Raw genomic sequence first — 7,863 nt, 5'->3', positions numbered from 1 at the left:
AGAGGCATTTGAAATGCACCCTGTGTCAGCCCTCAACCTCCCAAAGCACAGCTGGAGAGCTTGTAATGTTTGCAATCTCATTTCCATCTCCTGAGAGCCACCAGACCAGACCTAAATTACAACACTGACATTACCCTGAATACCCACTGTAGCAGTGCAAAGCTGATACCAAGCACAGAGGTGTGGTCCCTCTAGAAAGGTATGCATATACTTGATATAGTTGATTAGCCACAAAGTATAAATTGGCTGTATCGTAAACATTTCTGAAAACTACAATTAGCTTTTTGGTATTTTTTTAAAGGTTAGGATTAGGCATAAGGTTAACAGTGTTGTTAAAGTTAGGGTTAAGACTAGGGTTAGGTTTAAAATCACATTTTAAGAAGAGACATTGTAGAAATGGCAGGGTTTTGACTTTGTGCTTGTGGTAACTAGTGAATACCGTCATAAAGCTTTTAATGCTTCTGGTTTCCCATTTATTTTCTGCCTTGATGATTCTTCAAAGGACATTTGGCATACATTCAGATTTTAAAGCTTCCTATAAACACTCACAAAACAAGTGGCAAAGCATTGCTGTTTAAAACAGTGCTTATTTACATTTTCTGTCAACCAAAATATGAAAAATGAAGAGACATATTCTGGCCCAGTTTTATTCCATTCCCAGGGGCTTTGCAGTGTAAAAATAGAGTTTCCCAACATTGTTGAGTGAGAAAACTGCCCATCTGACATTAAGAATGCCGGAAGTGATGTTTTTCCCAGTTCCAAGAATTTATAATTCAATATCTCCCCCGCAATGTTGTTACTGTATCCTCCAACACATCATGACCAGATTTTATGGTACCACCTCACACTAAAAAGCAATGAACCTTTCTATTCTGTCTTTCTATTCAGCTAGCTCTGGTACTGTGGTGAAGTATGCCTTGAGGTCCTCTGGGATATCTATTTGAATGGCCAAACAGCCAGACTTAAGAGTGCACTGAAGGAACACACACAAGTGCCAGAGCTGGGACGAAAGTTTGCCAGAGAGAGCCGAATTGCTCCTTTAATGACTCCTCCTAACTCCTTTAATGATCCACTTGACTGGGTGCCCGACTACAAGGTTGTTTCAATTCATTGAGTTTTGGAGGCCAGTGACCAGGGAAAGGACATGGCATACAGAGCAGATCCTGTAGGCGCCGTCAGTGCTGCTGCCTGCCTGTCACCTTCCCCTTAACCTAACGTAGCAGGCGTAAAAGAAACGCCTGAAACTAAATTCCCCACATTCTGGTCACGACGAGTGATAAAAAAACTGTCAGGGGAGGTTCTCTTCTGCACTGTTCAACCAATCCAGTAATTGGGGAGGAGGAATTAATGTTGAAAGTGTCGCCTTGTTAATATTCTGGATGGAAACAATTTCAGAGAGCAAGCTAGCAAACGTGCCGTAGCTCATCCGCTATATGTTTCACCGGGGACTGTAAACAGCAAGGCCACATCCAAAAGCGGAAGTCGCGTCACAGGCTCTTTTCCCCTGAAAACCATATGTCTCAGATTTTTGCCAATGGCGCTGAGGGTGCCTTCCCTTTGGTGTTAGAACTCACAGAGAGAGAAAAATAACAGCAAATAAACCTCAAGCAGACACAATAACAAATCCCTCCTGTTCTGCATGCAGAAATAATAAAAATGGCTTTTTATGGAATGGCTTTTCTTGTGTCGTGGCATAGAATATATTTTTGCATATTCATTTTCAAGAATTGTATGATATTTTGCTGAGGTAAAACAACCAACACATTTTGCATTTAATAACACTAATTTGTGTTTGAACAGATTTGAAGAGTATGAACCTGTATGGACGTAGTAAATTAGAGGATGCGACTCATGCTGATGCTGTAAAGTGTTACGAGCTGCCTTACCTACAATAGGTGTTACATTCAACCTTGATTTGGAGTTCCCTATTCAAAGTGTTTGAGTGGCAGGTCACTTAAGATTGTTTAGATTAGAAGAACTCAGTATTGTGTGATCTTCTCCTCTCTGGCCATTGTGCAGATGCCACCCCTAAAGCAATATATTTTTTTAATGAGATACGGGGGTGAAGCTCATTTATACTTATGAGTCACTGTCAGAGTGGTGTAGGTGGATGATAGGAATCAGGCGCAGGAAACCAGGAGGACGTCAACAGAACTTTACTGAGTCCAAAACACAAGTATACGTCGCCAACCCAACCGGGTGGCGCGAACAATTACGCACGAAAATACACAGTGCGAGAAAACACGGAAAAGCGCACACAGTGCGAGCTCTCGTAAAACACAACGAGAGAACAAACTCCAAGAGGCAGGCTGACAAAAACAATCACGCATAACACCTGACCCAAACAAACAAACTAAATAAGGGGAACAATCAAGACACAAATAAGGGACAGGTGTTATGAACAGACAAAACCAAAAGAACAAGAAACATAGAACGGTGGCAGCTAGTACTCCGGAGACGACGACCGCCGAAGTCCGCCCGAACAAGGAAGAGGAGCAGCCTCGGCCGAAACCGTGACAGTCACACCATATTGTTAAGAAGTACTTCTCTACAAGCAAGGCAATCAATTGTGCGATTCTGTCATATTGTGGGACTCTCAAGTCCCAAATATAATACATATTTTTTTTGTTCAGTTAGCTAACCTTGGAGTGCTCAGGGAATGTATAAAAGAGAAAATAATAGAATGTATTATATTTCTCAATTAAAGTCCAAGCAGGTTGCAGAGGCGTTTAGATTTCTCCAGTACTGACAACAAATTGGTCAGGCTTTAAGGCTTCCAGCCCATCTCTTCCATTAGGGCCTAAGGAGTGTCAAAAGGTGGATCACTCAAGAAGAGCTTAACTTGACAACATTTGCCAAATAGCAACCCTGACTGACTGTCATAAACGGTCCATCCACAGTATGCAGGCCTGTCATTTGTAGAGGAAGAGGGTGTTAGAGGCTCCTTGCTACACTCTTACATATCTCTAACAAGGCCTTTGAAGTCTGGTTTGATCTTTCCCTCTCATCTCTCTGTGGTTTGTGAAGGAAACCCTTGACATGGTGGTGGACAATAGTTAGAGAGCAAGGTGAATTATTCATTAGGGCTGTCTCACTCCTTTATGAAATGATGGTGATTCAAGCTGTGAGCTGCTTCGTCCTACTCAGTATCCGTGTGATATTGCTGTGCATGACACTGTGTTGTAGACTGTGTGTGATTGGATTGATGTGACTGTCGGGGTAGGTGTGAATGCGCATGGACCACTCGTAAGGTAGCGGGCAAACAACTGTTCCCCTTCCACGTAATAGATGTCCCGCTTTCTTTACATCTGTTGATTTGTCATCTGCTTAGATCATTGAGCATTACATTGTTTTATATGATTCTATAAAGCAGGAATAGCCAGTGAGATGAATGTTCTGCACCAAGGCAACAGAGTGTAACATGGTGGAGATAGGGCTATTGTGACTCCATGAGTCATGATGGCAGTAAAATTCCATGTAACTGGTAATCTCATTTTATGCACACTAGACATGCTTTGGTAGTACCCAACTTGCTAACTACCATCAGGTCCTAATGGCCTGGTACTCAGGGCTCTATTGTCCCTCTAACCACTCTGACATCAATGCAAATTAAATCGAAAATCACATACAACTCTTAGCATCAAAACAGTAGGCCTATCTTACTTTTAAAACTCACCTTACTGTGATGATCAATTTGAAGAAAGAAGTTCAACAGCAGGTTGAAACAGTGTAAAACATGGTTTGGCTTCCGTTTTACGGGCTCCTAACCAATTGTGCTATTTTGTGTGTGTTTTCGCGTTGTTTGTAACTTATTTTGTACATAATATAATATGCCATTTAGCAGACGCTTTTATCCAAAGCGACTTACAGTCATGCGTGCATACATTTTTTTGCGTATGGGTGGTCCCGGGGATCGAACCCACTACCCTGGCGTTACAAGCGCCGTGCTCTACCAGCTGAGCTACAGAGGACCACATAATGTTTCTGCCACCGTCTCTTATGACCGAAAAGAGCTTCTGGATATCAGAACAGCGATTACTCACCTCGAACTGGACGAAGATGTTTTATTTAATGAGTCGGACGTGATAGATTTACTGCTGATACCGGACCAGGCCCAAAACCCCGTCATTCGCATGAAGAAGAGGTACCGATACAGTGGACGCAGATCCGGGTGCCTTGTGAGAATTTGTCGGTGAGTGAGTTAACCGCCTCTACCATCCGTCCTATTGGCCAACGTGCAATCATTGGAGAATAAACTGGATGAGCTCCGTTCTAGACTATCCTACCAACGGGACATTAAAAACTGTAATATCTTATGTTTCACCGAGTCGTGGCTGAACGACGACATAGATAATATACAGTTGGCTGGGTTTTCCGTTTATCGGCAAGACAGAACAGCTGCCCCCGGTAAGACAAGGGGTGGTGGTCTGTGTCTATTTGTCAATAACAGCTGATGCGCTATTTACCACCACAAACCGATGCTGGCACTAAGACTGCAATCAACGAGCTGTATAAGGCCATAAGCAAACAAGAAAATGCTCATCCAGAGGCAGCGCTCCTAGTGGTCGGGGACTTTAATGCAGGGAAACTTAACACACGACACATGTGCAACCAGAGGGAAAAAAACTCTAGACCACCTTTACTCCACACAGAGACACGTACAAAGCTCCCCCTCACCCTCCATTTGGCAAATCTGACCATACTTCTATCCTCCTGTTTCCTGCTTACAAGCAAAAACTAAAGCAGGAAGTACCAGTGACTCGCTCAATATGGAAGTGGTCAGATGACACATGCTAAGCTACAGGACTGTTTTGCTAGCACAGACTGGAATATGTTCCGGGATTCATCCGATGGCATTGAGGAGTGTACCACATCAGTCACCGGCTTCATCAATAACTGCATCGATAACGTCATCCCCACAGTGACCGTACGTACTTACCCCAACCAGAAGCCATGGATTACAGGCAACATCCGCACTGAGCTAAAGGGTAGAGCTGCCGCTTTCAAGGAGTGGGACTCTAACCCGGACGCTTATAAGAAATCCCGCTATGCCCTCCGATGAACCATCAAACAGGCAAAGCGTCAATACAGGACTAAGATTGAATCCTACTACATCGGCTCCGACAGTCGTCGGATGTGGCAGTGCTTGCAAAGTATTACGGACTACAAAGGGAAGCCAATCCGCAAGCTGCCCAGTGACACGAGCCTACCAGATGAGCTAAATTACTTATATGCGCGCTTCAAAGCAAGCAACACTGAAGCATGCATGAGAGCACCAGTTGTCTCTGTAGCCGATGTGAGTAAGACCTTTAAACAGGTCAACATTCACAAGGCTGCAGGGCCAGATGGATTACCAGGACGTGTACTCAGAGCATGCACTGACCAACTGGCAAGTGTCTTCACTGACATTTTCAACCTCTCCCTGTCTGAGTCTGTATACCAACATGTTTCAAGCAGACTACCGTAGTCCCTGTGCCCAAGAACACCAAGGTAACCTGCCTAAATGACTACCGACCCGTAGCACTGACGTCTGTAGCCATGAAGTGCTTTGAAAGGCTGGTCATGGCTCAAATCAACACCATCATCCCAGAAACCCTAGACCCACTCCAATTCGCATACCGCTCCAACAGATCCACAGATGACGCAATCTCTATTGTACTCCACACTGCCCTTTCCCACCTGGACAAAAGGAACACCTACGTGAGAATGCTGTTCATTGACTACAGCTCAGCTTTCAAGACAAAGGAGATGATCGTGGACTACAGGAAAAGGAGGGCTGAGCACGCTCCCATTCTCATTGACGGGGCTGTAGTGCTGCAGGTTGAGAGCTTCAAGTTCCTTGGTGTCCACATCACCAACAAACTATCATGGTCCAAACACACCAAGACAGTTGTGAAGAGGGCACAACAACGCCTGTTCCCCCTCAGGAGACTGAAAAGATTTGGCATGGATCCTCAGATCCTCAAAAAGTGCCACAGCTGCACCATCGAGAGCATCCTGACTGGTTGCATTACTGCCTGGTATGGCAACTGCTCGGCCTCCGACCGCAAGGCGCTACAGAGGGTAGTGCATACGGCCCAGTACATCACTGGGGCCAAGCTTCCTGCCATCCAGGACCTCTATACCAGGCGGTCTCAGAGGAAGGCCCTAAAAATGGCCAAAGACTCCAGCCACCCTAGTCATAGACTGTTCTCTCTGCTACCGCAAAGCAAGCGGTACAGGAGCGCCAAGTCTAGGTCCAAAGGGCTTCTTAACAGCTTCTACCCCCAAGCCATAAGTCTGCCGAACAGCTAATCAAATGGCTATCTGGACTATTTGCATCGACAGGAGCGCCAAGTCTAGGTCCAAAGGGCTTCTTAATAGCTTCTACCCCCAAGCCATAAGTCTGCCGAACAGCTAATGAAATGGCTACCTGGACTATTTGCATCGATTGACCCCCCTTTAAAAAATATTTTCAGAATGAATTGTGTGACACATTACCTTAAGCTATACAGAATATCTCACTACCATGCATTTCCATCTCCTCCTCTCCTGCCCTTATTCCTTTCTCGAGCGCGCAGAGGGGCTGTCAACAGTTTTAAGAAATATGTTTTGTTGCGAAAATATGTTACTATTGATGTTCCCGAACAGATTTAACTTCGTTTCCCAAATTAAGCACTGGGTAGCTGCAGGAACACGATTTGAGAGCCCATGGCATACAGAGTTTGGGTGGAATATCACCTGTCGCAGCGAGAGCATGCTCCTCAAACAGTAGTTGATCCGTGGGGTGAAATAAGTGTTCTTATATATCTCAGCTGCTCATATTAAGCACAGCTCCACCATAAAACCGAATTAGCCTACAAAACCGACCGGTGGGAAAGCGCGCTGCCTCCATTCGCTATTTGAGTGGATACAGATGACGTGTATTTCCCCCCCTGCCCCTGTTCCTGCCCATTTGATAATGGGCCATTCTAAATCAAATCAAATTTTATTGGCCACATGCGCCGAATACAACAGGTGCAGACATTACAGTGAAATGCTTACTTACAGACCTTAACCAACAGTGCATTTATTTTTAATAAAAAAGTAAAATAAAACAACAACAAAAAAAGTGTTGAGAAAAAAAGAGCAGAAGTAAAATAAAATAACACTAGGGAGGATATATATACAGGGGGGTACCGGTGCAGAGTCAATGTGCGGGGGCACCGGCTAGTAGAGGGAGTTGAAGTAATATGTACATGTGGGTAGAGTTAAAGTGACTATGCATAAATAATTAACAGAGTAGCAGCAGCGTAAAAACATGGGGTGGGGGGGGCAGTGCAAATAGTCCGGGTAGCCATGATTAGCTGTTCAGGAGTCTTATGGCTTGGGGGTAGAAGCGGTTGAGAAGTCTTTTGGACCTAGACTTGGCACTCTGGTACCGCTTGCCGTGCGGTAGCAGAGAGAACAGTCTATGACTAGGGTGGCTGGAGTCTTTGACAATTTTGAGGGCCTTCCTCTGACACCGCCTGGTATAGAGGTCCTGGATGGCAGGAAGCTTTGCCCCAGTGATGTACTGGGCCGTTCGCACTACCCTCTGTAGTGCCTTGCGGTCGGAGGCCAAGCAGTTGCCATACCAGTCGGTGATGCAACCAGTCAGGATGCTCTTGATGGTGCAGCTGTATAATTTTTTGAGGATCTGAGGACCCATGCCGAATCTTTTCAGTCTCCTGAGGGGGAATAGGCTTTGTTGTGCCCTCTTCACGACTGTCTTGGTGTGTTTGGACCATGATAGTTTGTTGGTGATGTGGACACCAAGGAACTTGAAGCTCTCAACCTGTTCCACTACAGCCCCGTCGATGAGAATGGGGGTGTGCTCAGTCCTCTTTTTTTTCCTGTAGTCCA

The sequence above is a fragment of the Coregonus lavaretus genome, assembly GCF_964263955.1.
Source record: "Coregonus lavaretus genome assembly, chromosome: 20".
In the NCBI taxonomy this organism is placed as follows: domain Eukaryota; kingdom Metazoa; phylum Chordata; class Actinopteri; order Salmoniformes; family Salmonidae; genus Coregonus; species Coregonus lavaretus.
The sequence above is the reverse complement of the archived record's forward strand: the minus strand, read 5'-3'. Positions refer to the sequence as shown.